Source organism: Schistocerca americana, chromosome 3 (genome assembly GCF_021461395.2).
Source record: "Schistocerca americana isolate TAMUIC-IGC-003095 chromosome 3, iqSchAmer2.1, whole genome shotgun sequence".
Lineage (NCBI taxonomy): Eukaryota > Metazoa > Arthropoda > Insecta > Orthoptera > Acrididae > Schistocerca > Schistocerca americana.
The window spans coordinates 232,729,242-232,748,425 of record NC_060121.1 but is presented as its reverse complement, the minus strand read 5'-3'; the positions used below and the strand labels follow the sequence as shown (position 1 = coordinate 232,748,425).

Below are 19,184 nucleotides of genomic sequence, written 5' to 3'. Positions count from 1 at the left end.
ATGTTTGCCTGCAAACTATTAATGAGGCTTATCAAAAGCTAAACAATAGTGCACTGACCATATTAAATGTTTCTATGGAGGGGGGGTTGTGGAAAGTGAAAGTAAACAACTTGTACCTGTCGGCTACTCATTTACAGTAGACAGTACTGCACTTCCATCCCCTATTTCTTTAGCCAATACATCAACACCGAGAACAACAAAGAAAGAAAGAAAGAAAGCAGGAACATTGTCACAAGTTGCTTCCTTCAAGTGGCTCAGAATCATTTCCTCAAGGATTTTATACAGGTGGCTAACAAGGGAACCTCTCCATCGCACCCCCCCTCAGATTTAGTTATAAGTTGGCACAGTGGATAGGCCTTGAAAAACTGAACACAGATCAATTGAGAAAACAAGAATAAGTTGTGTGGAACTATGAAAAAAATAAGCAAAATAGACAAACTGAGTAGTCTATGTGGAAGACAGGCAACATCAAGGATAGTATGAACTCAGGAGTGCCGTGGTCCCGTGGTTAGCGTGAGCAGCTGCGGAACGAGAGGTCGTTGGTTCAAGTCTTCCCTCGAGTGAAAAGCTTACTTTCTTTATTTTCACAAAGTTATAATCTGTGTTTTGCGACCGCACCACAAAATCGTGCGATTAGTAGATGAAAGGACGTGCCTCTCCAATGGGAACCGAAGACATTTAATCGCAAGGTCATAGGTCAACCGATTCCTCCACAGGAAAATACATCTGATATAATCTATACAACACTGGTGACGGCATGTGCGTTACATGACAGGAATATGTTGTCGACCCACCTAACTTGTACACTTGGTGAATGGGCAAAAAGATTCTTCTACCTTACCCGATTTAGGTTTTCTTGTGGATGTGATAATCACTCCCAAAAAAGTGATGAAAACACAAGAGTTTGTCACATAAACTGCAACAAATGAATGCAACAGTTTCACAGTCACACAGTTTTCCCTGTGCTCTGTCAAAACATATGTTTTGTTTCGATGCTTGTTTAGGTGTAACGTCCCCATACTACGATGCAGTTACCTTGCATCAGATGGACGGATGGACAAATAATAATTGTCTGAAAATAAAAAATTAAACTTTTCACTCGATGGAAGACTTGAACCAAGGACCTCTCATTCCACAGCTGCTTACACTAACCACAGGACCACGGCGCTCCTGAGCTCATATTATCCTTGATGTTGCCTATCTTGCACATGGACTACTCAGTTTGTATATTTTGCATATTTTTTTCATAGTTCCACACAACTTCTTCCTGTTTTCTCGATTGATCTGTGTTCAGTTTTTCAAGGCCTATCCACTGTGCCAACTTATAACTAAATCTGAGGGGGGTGCGATGGGGAGGTTACCTTGTAAGAAGGGATATTGGATGGTAATTCTTAGGTTATTTGTTTCCTGTGACAGGTATAAGGATAGTAATGACTTGAGCTTTCCTGCTGATTCTAGGGATCCTTCCAGAGCATAAGCAGTTATTAAAAAGATCTAAAATTCATTTTAATGTTTTGGGTCTGAAACACTTTATTTGCTCATTCCTAATGTCATCCAAGCCAGCAGCCTTTTCTGTGTTACACTTACTACCTGCCCTCTGCAGTTCTTCCAAATAGTAAGGTCTAGACAGCTAGGTAACAGAAGTACACATGTTACTAGATTTTGGCTTGATGTTTTGGTTGTCAAATTTACTCTTTATTAATAGTTGATTGGCAATATCATTGACTGTCTATGTTTGCATGTATCATTATGGAGGCATCTCAGAAGTTTCCAGGCTTTTTGACTGTTTTTGCTGAAATCAGTTTCTTCCATAAGCTTGACTCTCTGCCCCTACTTGGCAACTGATACTGATTTGAGTTAATACAATCCACAAGATGATGTTTCTTTGTCAAATGGGTCTTGTTCAAATGTTGAGTAGTAGTGACTGAGGTCTGATGCTATCTTAAGGGCAGCCCTTGCACATGCGTAATTCAACATACATGAGGGATGGACATCTTAGAACATTTGTTCACAGCAATTATGTATTAGTTGTATTGCTCAGAGTATGGACTAATATGCATTACCTCTTGATCAAGGAGCAAGGAGAGATTTAAACTTCTTCCAGTTTTTTCTTTTTTTAAAAAGTAGTATCTGTGGCAAAATGAAACATACTGTGGATGTATTGCAGGCAAAATCTGACACAATTGATCTTTGTTGAGACTTACGAATCGGTGAGCATACTGACTTTATGCACAGACATGTGATGGTGTTGCTGGAAAATATAAGGTCAGGATTGTATCCACACTTTCTTAGAACACTGTTGAAAGGTGGTGGCAATTTACTATTGGATATAAGTGTCATAGACCTGGAATCTGCCCAATTCACTACTGTGACTTCATGGTTGTCATCTTCACTATAACACCAAATGGTACTATGGGAACAGAAGTTGACAATAGCACATTTAGCTGGCTAGCTATGGAAATTATTAAATTATAATTGGATTTTAGGTTGGAAGTGTGCTGTAAAACTAAAGTTGCACACATTGAACATTTATAAGAAAAACAAGGTTAGTTTACCTTCAATTTGATGTATGATTTGTGGTAAATAGTCTAAATTAAACTGTTATAATATACCACTCCAACTGGAATTTTCTTTCATGGACATCCTGTAAACTAACAACAGATTCTGCTTGGTACTAATCTTTTCACACTGATAATTATGAGAATTACTTATAGATTATTTTATACATGTATACTGGGAGAAAAATAGCTATGTTGAAAAAAGTTGTCAGCCTCCATAGCTGACTGGTGAGCATGGCTAACTGCTGTGTGGAGGTTCAATTACTGATACAGCTAGGGATTTTTCATTGATGGGAGGAATGCAATGAGATGACTCAGTCTTGTGATGCCAACTGAGGAGCTAATTGATTGAGAAGTAGCAGCTCCAAGGTCACGAGAGTCGCCAAAGCCCAGGATAGCTGTGTACTGACTCTCTGACTCTATGCCCCTCTTAAACTAAAAACTAAACTCCTCTCGAACAGGCCATGAAGGCCCAACAGTACCGACTGGCTGCCGTGTCATTCTCAGCCCACAGGCGTCACTGGATGCGGATCTGGAGGGGCATGCAGTCAGCATACCGTTCTCCTGGCCGTATGGCAGTTTCTGAGACCGGAGCTGCTACTTCTCAATCAAGCAGCTCCTCAATTTGCCTCACAAGGGCTGAGTGCACCCTGCTTGCCAACAGCACTCGGCAGACTGGATGTCACCCATCCAATTGCTAACCCAGCCCGTCAGCGCTTAACTTCGGCGATCTGACGGGAACCAGTGTTACCACTGCGGCAAGGCCATTGGCTGCTGTTTTTATACAAAATTTCAAAAAAGCATTTATGTAACTTTACATGGACATTTTGAAAGGTCTTTGTACTGGCAAAGATGAGAATGTTTAATAAAACATTACAGGTAGCATTTACATCTAAATATTTTGATAAATTGTGGTTGTGCACAAGAAGGATTCTCTTATTTTCGTTTTGAATATCTGGGGTTGTCAATTTACTGTTAATATCAAGCCCAAGCAAAGAACTGTATTACACATTTTCAATAAGGGGAAATAACTTTCTTTAGTCACAAGTACACTGCAACATTAAAGGGAGAAAAAATTTCAGGGATTTGTAAAAGATGACTCAGTTAAACATTTCAAAGTGACTTTACAAGATCCAAAAGGGGAAAAACTTACCAGCGACATGTAGTAGATGAGAATTTCAATTCTTTCCTAAAAATTTTCTTCCAGCATTATGAATACAACTCTCTTTTACAATGTGCCAGGGCAGATGCAGTGGAAGCTGAGAAAAGGGATGGCCCACATCAGGAATGAAAACATCTTGTGCCACGAAGAGAGAAAGACTAACATAACTCTAATCAAGAGTAAAAAATTCACTGCCACAACTATTGCAAAGTTAGTCATCATTTCACTAAGACAGCAAAAGCCGTTTACCATGCACATAAAAGTAAGAATTCCAACAATGGGATGCTGTGGAGTCAGGATGGTCCAAGCATTACTGAATCCATAAATTTATAAGATGATGTTGCAGGAAGGCTATCTCGGCAGTGATCACAGTGAACCAGCTCCTCAGCCATCATGGAATTGTAATGGCAATGAAAATAACAACAGATTTATTTAGTAGAATTCATGCAGATGATGTGATTGGCACCCCAGTGGTCGTGTTGGCCCTAGTGGCAATGTCAATTGCAAGAAAAAAACTGTGGCAGCCCCACTCAGCAGGACGTGATGGCAAGGCTTTATGCCATAAACATGTCTCCTATGGTACCATGTCAGATGCTGATGCAGCACTGTCAGCCTATCACTGGTATGCTAAGTGACAGTGTAGAGAAGAGGCACACTGCACCCCAAAACTTGGGGTGCTGATGTAGGATACAGCATTAGCAGCCCCTCAGATACAGGTCTGCAGCAGCAGAGTGCCTGCACATAAGGCAAGAGGGGGTTTTGCAGCAAGTCAGGTGTGGATGGCACCCAAGTATGGACTGTGAACCAAGGATCCCTGGAAGGTGCCCTGAAGTTGGTTTATGGTAGCCAGCCAGGGCTCCCAGCTGGAAGGCACCGGCTCAGCTCCTAGAAGCATCAGGGCGAGGTGTGAACCACTGATCTGTGGCTGGTGGAGACAGTGTCCAGTAACTGAGCATGTACGACCCACCTTGGATCAACAGTCAGTGCGGATTATTTCTCAGTGTGGGCTGTTGTTGACAACAGATACTGCAGGGGTGGAGTGGGTGGTATTTATGCGCACTCGACCCAGCTCTGTTACGACAGGATGTCATTTTTGGTCATGTAGGCCAGAAGCAACACAGGACCAGTTGCAGGCATGGCATCATCCAGGTCACCACTGTGACAACCTGGTCCTCACACCTTGCTTCATTGATAAGGTTCCAGGCCCGGCATTAGGTGGCAGGGCTTGATGTGTGGTAAGCGAGTTCAGTTCATTGATGAGTGGAGACTTTTGCTGTGTCAGCTTAGCACTTTTCCAGTTCTGACAGCAGAATGTGTTGGGCAGCTTTCTGACTCACCTGGCCTCGGGTTACAGATGACAGTTTTGAAAATTAGTGCTGTAAAAGAGGCAAGAACAATTTGGAGCATTATTCTGAATGAAATGAATAAATTTGACAAGACAGATAACATTAAAGTCCCTTATAACAGTATCCTGAGGCAGACAATGTTAAATTCAAATGAATTCTTCTAACAGCATCTGGGAGCAAAGTGCAAAAAATAGTCCATCAAAGGCAGATCTGTTAGCTTTACTTAGAGTGGCATTGCATAGTCTACCATCAGTCATCAGTTTTGTCATATCTTGTGTTAGGGAGATTATAGCATTTATTACGCCAGTAAGAAGCAGTAACTCTTTTGGCTATGATGATATTTCAACCAGAGTACTAAAATCGTACTCAATAATATCCCCTCAAGTTACCTTTGTAATCAGTCAATAAGTAAATACGTATTTTGGGAAAGACTGTAACATGTAATAGTAACACCTATTTATAAAAATGGAGATAAGCAAGTGTTCCCTTATTATTGACTCATCTCCATCCTTCCCAACTTCTCTAAATTTATTGAGAATGTAGCTCACAACAGCTCAGTTTGGCTTCCACAAAGGCTTGTCTATTAGGAGAGCTATACATGATCTCATGAACTCAGTGATGATAGAACTGAAGAAGAACAGTTATCCTGATGGTATTTTCAATGACTTGCCAAAGTCTTCTTGGGGAACTCAAATGGTATGGTATTAAACACCTTTCTCTTGCATGGTTGAAGTCTTGTGTTCGCACAGGAAACAGGGGATCACATTATTTAAGGATACAAAATAGAATGAAGACTAAATTCATAGTGGAGAAACATTAAACATGGCATCCCTCAAGATTCTAAGCTTGGACTTTTCCTGTTCTAGATCTACAGTAGTGATTTACCTGGTGCAGTGGAAGACTCCTTAAAAACTCTAATGTTTGCTGATGACACAAGTATATTGATAAAAGATCCAAACACATCCATACCTGATACAGCCAAGTTATTAATGGAACCATGTCATAACTGGTTCACAGGTGGTGACAGTTCAAACTTGATCCTACAAAGACTCATATTATGCAATTCCAAAGAAATAAAAATACATTACAGAAATTACAAGCACAGCTCAATCGGCATACACTGGATGAGGCTCCACATGTGAAGTTTCTGGGCACCCGGATGAGTAATAGACTGAGGTGACATCAGCATGTGTACAAGTTAACCAAAAGGTTCAATTCTGTCAGCTTTGTGCTTAGAAATCTTTTCCATTGCGTTGACCTGGAAACAAGACTGTCAACATACTTGAACACTTTGAGTCACTATGGCTTTGCAGCTACAGAAGTATCTACATCTACATCTACATCCATACTCTGCAAGCCACCTGACGGTGTGTGGCGGAGGGTACCTTGAGTACCTCTATCGGTTCTCCCTTCTATTCCAGTCTCGTATTGTTCGTGGAAAGAAGGATTGTCGGTATGCCTCTGTGTGGGCTCTAATCTCTCTGACTTTATCCTCATGGTCTCTTCGTGAGATATACGTAGCAGGGAGCAATATACTGCTTGACTCTTCGGTGAAGGTATGTTCTCGAAACTTTGACAAAAGCCCGTACCGAGCTACTGAGCGTCTCTCCTGCAGAGTCTTCCACTGGAGTTTATCTATCATCTCCGTAATGCTTTTGCGATTACTAAATGATCCTGTAACGAAGTGCGCTGCTCTCCATTGGATCTTCTCTATATCTTCTATCAACCCTATCTGGTACGGATCCCACACTGCTGAGCAGTATTCAAGCAGTGGGCAAACAAGCGTACTGTAACCTACTTCCTTTATTTTTGGATTGCATTTCCTTAGGATTCTTCCAATGAATCTCAGTCTGGCATCTGCTTAACCGACGATCAACATTATATGATCATTCCATTTTAAATCACTCCTAATGCGTACTCCCAGATAATTTATGGTATTAACTGCTTCCAGTTGCTGACCTGCTATTTTGTAGCTAAATGATAAAGGATCTATCTTTTTGTGTATTCGCAGCACATTACACTTGTCTACATTGAGATTCAATTGCCATTCCCTGCACCATGCGTCAATTCGCTGCAGATCCTCCTGCATTTCAGTACAATTTTCCATTGTTACAACCTCTCGATACACCACAGCATCATCCGCAAAAAGCCTCAGTGAACTTCCGATATCATCCACAAGGTCATTTATGTATATTGTGAATAGCAACGGTCCTATGACACTCCCCTGCGGCACACCTGAAATCACTCTTACTTCGGAAGACTTCTCTCCATTGAGAATGACATGCTGCGTCCTGTTATCTAGGAACTCCTCAATCCAATCACACAATTGGTCTGATAGTCCATATGCTCTTACTTTGTTCATTAAACGACTGTGGGGAACTGTATCGAACGCCTTGTCACAATGTCAATAAACAACCATCTTGCAGAACCCTCTTAGGGGACATAGAGATTCTTACACTTATTGTTAATAATGAGAGTTAATAACAAGAGTGAATTTAAAATAAACTCTGATATTCGTTAGAACCATATTATGATCCCTATGTAAAGTTCACAATGGATTTTTGTAAGCTGGTGCAAAAGGCTCTAACACTTTACCAATTGATATACCTGAAATTATAGAACCCCAGATATTCAAAACCAAAGTAAAAGAAAACCCTTTAGCCATTCATTCTTCATTTTATCAGAATACTAGTCTTTTATCTGTGTCTTCATCCTTGCATGTGTGTCACATGCGTTGTACACATCTCCTCCTCTCCTTTCTGTGCCCATTCCTCCTCCTCCCCCCTCTCTGTCTGTTCTCCCTTCCCCCCCCCCCCCCCCTCTCTCTCTCTCTCTCTCTCTCTCTCTCTCTCTCTCTCTCTCTCTGTCCATTCCACAACCTCCCTGTTTCTCTGTCTATTCCTCTCCCCCCCGCCACCCCCAATCTCTCTCCTTTCCACACACTCCCCCTCTCTTTCTCCATCTCCTCCTCGTACCTCCCTCTTTCTGCCCATCTCCTCATCCTTCCCCATCTGTCTGTCCATCTCCTCATCCTTCCCCATCTGTCCGCCCATGTCCTCTTGCCCCCCCCCCCCCCAGTCTCTCTGTGCATTTCCTTGTTCTCCTCCTCCCACTGTCCATCTCCTCTTCCTCCTCCCACTCTCTCCATGCATATCCTCCTCCTCCTCCATCTCTATCCACCTCCACCACCCCCTCCTCCCACATCTTTCTGTCCATTGCCTCATCACCCTCTCTCTGTCTATCTCCCCTTCTCCTCTCTGTCCACCTCCTCTTCCCGCTTCTACCTGTCCATCTCCCCCTCCCCTCCTTTTCTGTCCCCCTCTCACTATCCATCTTCTTTGCCCCTACTCTCTGCTCAGTGCATGCTTGTGCATGAATACCTGTTCACATACATTCTGATACTACCCAAACAACACACTGGTCACACAGGGAATCTGAGATGTCAGGCAATACCAACCATTTTATCCCCACCCCTACCCCTTTGGGAGCTGGGTGGTATATGTAATAGATATCAACATAACTCTGATGATTTTAGTACACAATTTTTACTCTGTGAGCATGTAAACAGCTGATAGCAGTTTGTGTAAAGCTACATAAATTCTTGCTTGAATTAACTTTATAAATGGAGTTGATTCTTCTTGTAAGATAACATGCTGCATCATCACTATCAAGAAATCAGCAATCTAGTCACCAAAATGGTTGGAATCCCAATTTGATTTTACAAAGTGTACTCTACAGCATTGGCCTCTTAATTAGCTTGTATTTATCACGAATCTCTTGCCCAGCACAAAGTTCCAAATGATTGGAAAGAAGTCTGGTGAATCCAGTATTTTGTATAAAAAGGGTAAAAGAATGAACCAGCAAAATTATGGACCAGTAGCCTTTACATCAGTTTGCTGCAGTATTCTTGAACATATTCTCAGTCTGAGTATAACAAATTTCCTTGAGACAGAAAAGCTTCTGTCTATGAATCAGCATGGTGCTAGAAAGCATTGCTTGTGAGAAATTCAGCTTGCTCTTTTCTCCTGCAGTATTATGTGAGCCATGGTTGAAGGGTAACAAGCATATTCATAGATTTGCAAAAAGCATTTGACACAGTGCCTCACTACACACTGTTAATGAACATACAGAACAAGTCCCCAGATATGTGAGTGACTTGAAGACTTCTTAGCTAATAGAACTCATTACATTGTCCTCAACAGTGAAAGTTTGTCAGACACAAGGGTGTCATCAGCAGTGCCCCAGGCAAGTGTGCTAAGACTGTTGTTGTTTTCTGTATACATAAATGACCTGTTGGATAGGGTGGGCAGAAATATGTGGCTGTTAGCTAATAGTGTATGGGCAGGTGCCATCATTGAGTGACTGTAGGACAATACAAAATGGCTTAGACAAAACTTCTAGTTTGTATGATGAATTGCAGAGACCTCTACATGCAGAAAAATGTAAGTTAATATAGTTCAGTAGGAAAAACAAACAAATAATGTTCAACTACAGTGATAGTACTGTGTTGCTTGACACAGTCACATGATTTAAATATCTAGGGGTAACACTGCCGAGAGATATGAAATGGAATAAGCATGTAAGAACTGTAGTAGTGAAGGCAAATGACTGACTTTGGTTAAGTGAGAGGATTTTAGGAAAGTATGGTTCATCTGTAGAGGAGACGATGTATAGGACACTAGTGTGACCTGTTCTTAAGTATTGCTTGAGTGTTTGGGAGCCACACCAGATTGGTTTGAAAGACATTGAAGCAATTCAGAGGTGGGATGCTAGATTTCTTACCAGTAGGTTTGAACAACATAAAAGTACAGGGTGATTCAAAAAGAATACCACAACTTTAAAAATGTGTATTTAATGAAAGAAACATAATATAACCTTCTGTTATACATCATTACAAAGAGTGTTTAAAAAGGTTTTTTTTCACTCAAAAACAAGTTCAGAGATGTTCAATATGGCCCCCTCCAGACACTCGAGCAATATCAACCCGATACTCCAACTCGTTCCACACTCTCTGTAGCATATCAGGCGTAGCAGTTTGGATAGCTGCTGTTATTTCTCATTTCAAATCATCAATGGTGGCTGGGAGAGGTGGCTGAAACACCATAGCCTTAAGATACCCCCATAAGAAAAAATCGCAGGGGGTAAGATCAGGGCTTCTTGGAGGCCAGTGATGAAGTGCTCTGTCACGGGTTGCCTGGCGGCCGATCCATCGCCTCGGGTAGTTCAGGTTTCATAACTAACCTTTTTCGTAGGACTTTCCATACAGTTGATTGTGGAATTTGCAGCTCTCTGCTAGTTCTCGAGTCGATTTTCCTGGGCTGCGAACAAATGCTTGCTGGATGCGTGCTACATTTTCATCACTCGTTCTCGGCCGTCCAGAACTTTTCCCTTTGCACAAACACCCATTCTCTGTAAACTGTTTATACCAACGTTTAATACACCACCTATCAGGAGGTTTAACACCATACTTCGTTCGAAATGCACGCTGAACAACTGTCGTCGATTCACTTCTGCCATACTCTATAACACAAAAAGCTTTCTGTTGAGCGGTCGCCATCTTAGCATCAACTGATGCTGATGCCTAGTCAACAGCGCCTCAAGCGAACAAATGTACAACTAAATGAAACTTTATAGCTCCCTTAATTAGCCGACAGATAGTGCTTAGCTCTGCCTTTTGTCGTTGCAGAGTTTTAAATTCCTAAAGTTGTGGTATTCTTTTTGAATCACCCTGTATTATAGAGATGCTTCAGAAACTTAAATGGGAATCCCTGGAGGGAAGGAGACACTCTTTTCAAGGAATCTTATTGAGAAAATTTAGAGAACCAGCATTTCTGGCTGGCTACAGAATGATTCTACTGCCACCACTATACATTTTGCATAATGACCATGAAGATAAGATATAAGAAATTAGGGCTCATATGGGGCCATGTAGATAGCCATTTTTCCCTCGCTCTGTCTGCAAGTGGAACAGGAAAGGAAATGACTAGTAAAGAGTACTCTTGCAGAGTATGTGTGTAGATGTTGATGTAGAAATTTTGTCAATATTCTGTGAAGTACTGAGTCATATGCTTTTTGTAAGTCAAGAGATTCTGCAGTTACCTGATTCCCTTGGTCCATGGCTGTTAGACTGTCGAATTAAATTTCAGGGAGAAGAAATAAAAACTTTTAGATTGGCCAAGAACATTGTAATTCTGTCAGAGACAGCAAAGGACTTGGAAGAACAGTTGAATGAAATCGATATTATTTTGAAAGGAGGGTATAAGATGAATATAAAAAAACAAAAGCAAGAACAATGGAATGTAGTCAAATTAAATCAGGCAATGCAGAGGGAATTAGGTTAGGAAAGAAGACACTCACAGCAGTAGATGAGTTTTGTTATTTGGGTGGAAAAATAACTGATGATGGCCAAAGTAAAGAGGATATTAATTATTGACTGGCAATGGGAAGAAAAGAAATTTGAAGAAGAGAGATTTGTTAACACCAAATATAGATTTAAGTGCTAGGAAGTTTTTTTTAACAGTCAATTGCAAAGCACTAAGGCTTGTTTGTTTACAATCATGTAGCATGACAAGCCTTTAAATTGTTGGCATCTAATCATTTTAGAACAAAAAACAGATGTGAACTTTTACAACAATATAAGCTACATTTTCCTATCCCTAGTTACAGAATTAATCTAGAGAAACTGGGACTGCTATGGCTTAAGAGGAAAAGCTGTGGATATTATAAAAACCTTTGTTGAAAACAGGCAAGAATGGGTTGAAATAAAACATAAAACCGAAAATACAGAGAAAAATGCCTACTCTGATTTCTTGCAGATGCAAAATGGAGTAGCTCATGGTTCAATACTATAACCTCTGCTCTATATCTTGTACCATGTGTAACAGATGTGCCCACTGCACTAAATGAAACAGTTATTGTCTATGTGAATAAGCCAGATTAACTGGTAAATACTGACTCAGTAAAGGATTTGAAAAAGACAGCTATTGACAACATGCAAATGGCAGAATAAAATTTTAGAGAAAATAATTTATTGATCAACAGGAAGAAACCAATGTGTACTAAATTTGAAACAAACAGAACTAACAGCTCAGAGGTTCTTGTTCTGAGCACTGTGGGTGCAGACTAAGAACAAGTGGATGGTAGTAGGTTTCTGGGAATAGAGATGGACAAATTTTTTTCTTAAGAAAGCCACATTGATAAATATTGGTACAGATGCATTCTTAATGAAAAAATATGTGTATATGGTGGTCACAGTAATGTACTAGGTATGGACTTATCTTACCATGTGTATTCCAGTGATGGGAGGAGCAACAGAAGTACACATTCAGGGAATTTTAAAACTTCAAAAGAAAGCCATCAGATGCATAGCAAAACTAACACCTTAGGAATCCTGCAAAAAACTAATTCAAAGAATTTAAAATATTAACTCCAGCAAGTTTGTACATATATGAGAAAATATTTCTTTTAATAGCAAATTTTACAGCACCTCCAAATAGAGATTTTTATGACCAGCACCAAGAACTAGAGAAAATTACCATATCCGGGGCAACAAATTGCAAATACAGACAGGGGCCCAACATATGCTGGTAGCTTATTCTACAACAGACTGCTACTTAGTGTAAAGAGCACAAAGGAAATGAGCACCTTAAAAAAAAAAGCCGATTGAACATCTCATCTCTGGATGTAGGTATTTGGTGAAGTAGTACTTGTAGGGACTAGGATAAAACATTTGCTTTTTCTTGTGGAAAATAAGTATTTTGAAATAAGGAAAAAGAAAGACAAAGTGTAGTGCTGAAAATATAGAAGATAACATACAAAGTGGAAACTTGTGTTCCTGATCCTGTGTGTTGGTGCAAATATGAGTTTTCACTATGTGTAACTGTCTAATTATTTTCTACAGTGTGTCTACAGTTTTTATACATGTATTACAATTTTGGCAGTAAGGTGAGAACATTCAACTTTGTAGACTTTCCTTATGTCTGCAAGACTGTTGTGTAAATTAATGCAGGCTATTGGTATTTATAAGCACTGGTTATCACTAAAAATAGTTTTTGTGTTTCTATACTGTGCCTATAATACCTGGTCGCTTTTGATTACCTGTCAACATTATTTTTTATCAATGACAAATTTCTAATATATTTGTTTATTCCATACAAAACTGGCAATGTGACATGTCTAAAATCATCATCAAATATGATCAATGGACAAAAAATAAAGCAAACTGCAGTGAACTAATCTACAGCTCATAACCAATAGCTTCTGGCCAGAGTTCACATCTGCCCCAGAAATGTCTCAGTCTTATGGTTTAAAATTTGATACCAAAATCTCTGAACCTGAAACCTTCCATTGTCTCAAGCCCTTTTTTCCATGCACACAACCTTATTTCATGACTCTTAAAACATGTGTTAGTGAAGACGCTCTGTGCAAAATTCTTCCAGGAGGCTTCCTCTTTTATGACTTTCCCCCCTGCCCATCTACTCCAACTACTTTTCCTTCTCCTCCTCTTCCTACTACTGAATTCCAGTCACCTATCACAATTAAATTTTCCTGTCCCTTAAATACCTGAATAATTTGTTTTATTTCATCATACATTCTTTCAATCTTCAAATAACGTACGGGAATGCAGCCATGTGATATTTCTGGCAACCACTGATATTTCAACAGCAGAACACCCAGCTGTTACTAAGGCAAAATTTGCAGCAAGAAAATGCTGTGCAAGGAAATTATTTAAAACCTCAGTTTTCAGAGAAGCTCTGGAAAGATAACTCTCTCTCTCTCTCTCTCTCTCTCTCTCTCTCTCTCTCTCTCTCTCTCTGTAAATCAGAAGTTACTGACAGTGAAATTAATAATCAATGGGTGAGGCAGCATAAACTCTGTTCCTCTATTTTTTGACAAGTAAGAGAGCATGGTTCCATACAAAAACCACCATCTCTATTGATAAAGTTACTTGCTAATTTATTTTCTACAGCTTCTTTAAGAACAGTACCCCAATAGCTGGAAGTGTATGCCAAAATCTCTGTGTTGTTATATTCCATAAGATGACTGGTGCCAAGATAATGTTCTGTAATGGTGAATTTGCTTGGCTGTTGTAAGCATGTATGCTGCTTATTCTCAGTACACCAGTTCTCCACAGTCCTGATTGTCTAACCAATATATGACATGCCACAACTGCAAGAAATACATTAGACATCTGCCTTAGGCAAACTGAGATTGTCCTTTACGGAACTTAAAAGGACCATGATCTTACATGGTGGTCAAAAAATACACTTCACATCATATTTTCACAAAATGTGACCAGTCGTGTTCAAAATGCTCCCTGCATAGGTCAAAAAGACCATAGACATTGTTGCCACCTTGATTTCATCATCACTCATCTGGTGCACAGTTGGTCAAAAGTGCAATGCATGTGTGATCTGCCTTTCACAATAACCATTCGGATGAAACTTCTCAAGGTCCAAGATGATATGGATGCTGTAAACCAAGGGATGAAGTACCCTCTCATGCTGAGCCAGATGGTGACAACTATGAGCCTGCAGTGTGAGTAGGCTTCCTATAAATGGCCTGTCCCTTATGAAATAAATATTTAAATGGATTGAATTCAGGTGTTCTAAAAAGACATTCAATTTTTCTCTAACACAAGGCCAAAGAACAAAAGTGTTGTCTACATATCTGAAAAAAATGCAGGTTTCAAAGCTGCTGACTCTAAGGCACATTCTCAAAAACTTCTATAAACAAATTGGCAATAATGGGGCTCATATTCTTTCAATCAGTTCATCATCTGTGGAGCCAGTTGTTGTATAAACTTTTACTAGTGTGATGGGTGTTTGTGTTGTGTCTCTGACTTATGGATGATAATTCATTCACCATGCTCTCATAGTAATTTACCCAAATTCCTATTTTCTTATTGATTGTTAGACTTACTCCAGCACTACCACTATTTGGTTTTGTATTTATGACCATGTACTCACCTGAGCAGAAGTCCTGTTCATCCTGCCACTGAACTTCACCAATCCCCACTATATTTAACCTCAATTTATCCACTTCCCTTTTCAGATTTTTTAACCTAATTACCAAACCAAAGGATCTAATATTCCACACTACAATTGGTAGAATTCTAGTATTGTTTTTGTTATTTTTTTTATTAAAGATGTCATCCTGAGTGTTCCTTGCATGGAGGTCTGAATGGGAAATTATTTTACGTCCAAAATATTTTACGCAAGATGTCATTATCAACTAATCAAACAGTAGAGCTGCATGCTCTTGGAAAAAGTAAAGCTGTAATTTTCCTTTGCTTTCTGCCTTTCACAGTACCAGCACAGCAAGGCGATGTTGACTTATGTTACAAGACCAGATCAGTCAATCAGCCAGACTGTTGCCACTGCAGCTACTGAAAAGGCTGTTGCCCCTCTTCAGGAATCACATGTTTGCCTTACTTCCCCCCATATACCCCTCCATTGTGGTTGCACCTATGCTTCAGCTATCATTGCTGAGGCATACAAGCTACCCCAACTTGGCAATGTCTGTGGTTCATGTGGAAGGATGTCAATATATGACTTGAAAATTACAGAATCATCAGACTGACACTGCAGCACAAAATTAAATCAGTACACATACAACTAAACCATAAACTAAACATGCTGACCCCATTGATATCATTATACTGAACACACAAAATATTACCATGTACATCACTTAATAATAGCTGATGATGTACAATAACTTTTAATGAGATTTATGGAATTATTATGGTAATTTATGTATTTATGGTTATAAGGTTTTTCATAGCTCCTGAACTATGATGGAAAACATACTTTTTAGCATTACCATTGTATGTTGTTGTTTAATCACCAATACCATTGGGGGATTATTATCCAGCCATCAGAACTCTGTTACAGCTGACTGAGTATGTGATGTGGTGATTAAGACATGGGAGTTGCATTCAGGAGGATCGGAGATAAAATCCATATGCAACCATTTATTTTTAAATTTTCCTTGATTTGCACAGTTGTGTACAGCAAATTTCAGGATCATTTCTCTCAAAGGACAGCTGATTTCAATCCTTATTCTTACCCAGTTTTCACTTGTGTCTGTCTCTAATGACCTCATTATGTTTGAGGAGGCACTAAATCATTGTCTTCTTCCCAGCCCTGTGTTACAAGTTACGAGGGAAAAATTGTTTTTCAATATTTATTTAATTTCTGCTGTAGCTGAGTGTTTAATTAAGAATAAACTTATGATGTCCTCAAACTATTTACCATTGTCACACTCATATCAGTTTGCTATACCCATAGAAACTTAATTGGTTCTTGTTCTTATTCAGAAACTGTACATTTTTATTTTCACATTATCTGAGAAAGCTTGTGTTACCTGGGTATTCATATATAGCTGTGCCCAAGACTTTGTCGTGATGACTGGGTGTTGTGTGCTGTCGTTAGGTTAGTTAGGTTTAAGTAGTTCTAAGTTCTAGGGGACTGATGACCATAGATGTTAAGTCCCATAGTGCTCAGAGCCATTTGAACCAACCCAAGACTTAATATGCTTGGTATTTATTTTTGACTCATAAAGCTTCTTTGTCTACAGAGACTGAAGCAGTATGATTGGGGACATGTGTGAAGAGTTAGTTTGCTTCTGAATTTGAGAGAGAGAGAGAGAGAGAGAGAGAGAGAGAGAGAGAGAGAGAGAGAGACATAGAGCTGGTCACACAAAAGGCAACTGACACTAGGGTCCATACCCACAGCATACAGGTCATGCCATAACATAAACTCACCAGGAACTGTGGACATTTAACGAAAAATAGTAAATTGTTAATGAATAAGCAGGATTCAATGTATAAAATCTCACTTGCCTGTGCCACTTCCCATTAAAATTTCTGATTCTACGATGTCACTTTGAAGAGAAGTAACTTTAAACCTCTGCAAATGCAGGAGTTAGATAATGCATGATGCTTTTGATCAGAGTAAGATCACACCTCTCTTTCAGGAGGAGTTTGCAAAGAGTGAGTTAAAGGTTAGTGTTCTCAACTTGCACCTATTCTTGCCTCATGATCCGCATTGGATTCAGAAAACCATGTAGTCCTCAGTCTTTTACTCATTCTGGTGTACAGACAAAGACTCAAACCTTTTTCTAGACATTTTTTTCGTAAACAAAACACAATCAGTAGTGAGTAGGCATTCAAATCACAAAGCAAACTTAATAAATTAGTTTTTCATAGCATATAATATAAATAAAGTCCACTGAAAGAAGCAAAGCAATAGTGCTAAGTTTTTAATAAATGAAGCAAAAGCAGTAAATCCTTATATTCAAGCTATGGAAATTCAATATTAGTCTGTATTTTTAAAGATAAGATTTTGGCACTAAATTCCGTCACTAACACGAAAATATATCTATCACTGAGTTAAAAAACTAACAACCCCATCTTTTGATTCTTTGGTGTATTGTAAGACTAACAATACCATCCATTAGCTTTTTGGTGTACAGTGCTGTGATGATTAAAAATCCAAACTACTAAGATGAGCAGACAATTTCAGATAAAACTTTAAATTATGATATCTTTTTTCCCCTTCTTTGATTTTGATGAAATTAAACCTATGTGTTGCTACAAGATATGTTCAAGTCTCTGTGATAATTCCATGAAAATTAGTCTTGTAGGTTTACAGATTAGTGTGTATAAACACACAAGCAGTAGGTACAACAGTTTTGTTTTTAAACAATGGAAAACCCAGGATGGAATGTAACAATAATATGAAAAGGAAAGTTGTCACTCACCATATAGTGGAGATGCTGAGTCGCAGATAGACATAACAAAAAGACTGTCACAAATAAAGCTTTTGGCCAGTAAGACCTTTGTCAAAAAAAGATGATCACACACACACACACACACACACACACACACACACACACACACACACAAATGCAACTCCAACACACATGACTGCAGTCTCAGGCAACTGAAGCCACACTGCAAGCAGCAGCACCAGCACATGATGGGAGTGGTGATTGGGCGGGGGTAAGGAGGAGGCTGGGGCGGGGATGGGGAGGGATAGTAGGGTAGGGGAGGCAGAGAGGGAAGTGCTGCTGAGGAATACCACCCGGGACAGGAGCAACTGCATTACATTCTCTGGGAGGGTTTCGACTACCTCTCGTCATGCCCTGAAATGAGAAATGTTCTGCCCACTATATTCCCACCCCTCCCACAGTGGTATTCCATTGTACACCAAACCTACACAATATACTCATCCACCCCTACATAGCACCTGCTCCCAACCCCTTACCTCATGGCTCATACCCCTGTAATAGACCTAGATGCAAGACCTGTCCCATACATCCTGCCAGCATCACCTACTCTAGTCCAGTGCTTAAGATCCCTTACTCCATCAAATGTAGAGTTACCTGTGAAACCAGTCATGTGGTCTACAAGCTAAACTGCAACCACTGTGCTGTATTCTATGTGGGCATGACAACCAACAAGATGTCTGTCTGCATGAATGGCCTCCGAGTAACTGTGGCCAAGAAACAAGTGAACCACCCTCTTTGCTGAGCATTCTGCCAAACATGACATCCTTCATTTCAGTGACTGCTTCACAGCCTGTGCCTTATGGATCCTTCCCATCAACACCAGCTTTCCTAAACTGCACAGGTGGGAACTTTCCTTGCAATATATCCTACATTCCCATTACCCTCCTGGCCTCAACCTATGTTAGTCAATGTCCTCACCCATCCAGCCCCTTCCCTGTTCTCATTCCAATACTACACAGCCCTCATTCCACCATAAGAAATTGATCTTAAATAATGATTACTGAAAGCTATCAGATCTCTACATTGCTACACATTTACACAAGACAGGGTTTTATATAATTTCAGCTGTCTCGACATTGCAGGCATTGTAGCTGTCCAAGTTTGTAAAATTCAGAATTGTGGTTTGAACAGAGCTGTAGGCCAATGCCTCCAAGCTTAGTCATGTTTGCATCATAAACACTATGCTGTCATCCAGGAGATCTGGAAAAGATGGTACTGTGATACAGGATCATGGAACTTCGTCACTCTTTCTACATCTACACAAATACGCCCCTTAAGTATGGCAGAGAATAACCAGTGTTGTCACTCACATGGATTATGAGG

The 19,184-nt window shown here is 39.8% G+C and overlaps 1 protein-coding gene and 1 pseudogene across 1 annotated transcript in view; one reads left to right on the top strand and one right to left on the bottom strand.

Moving 5' to 3' along the window:
- The window catches only part of LOC124605275, a 177,710-nt gene that overhangs the window by 131,714 nt on the left and 26,812 nt on the right, over positions 1–19,184 (top strand). The gene's annotated exons all lie outside the window — the stretch shown is intronic.
- On the bottom strand, positions 3,214–3,330 carry LOC124607672 (annotated as a pseudogene).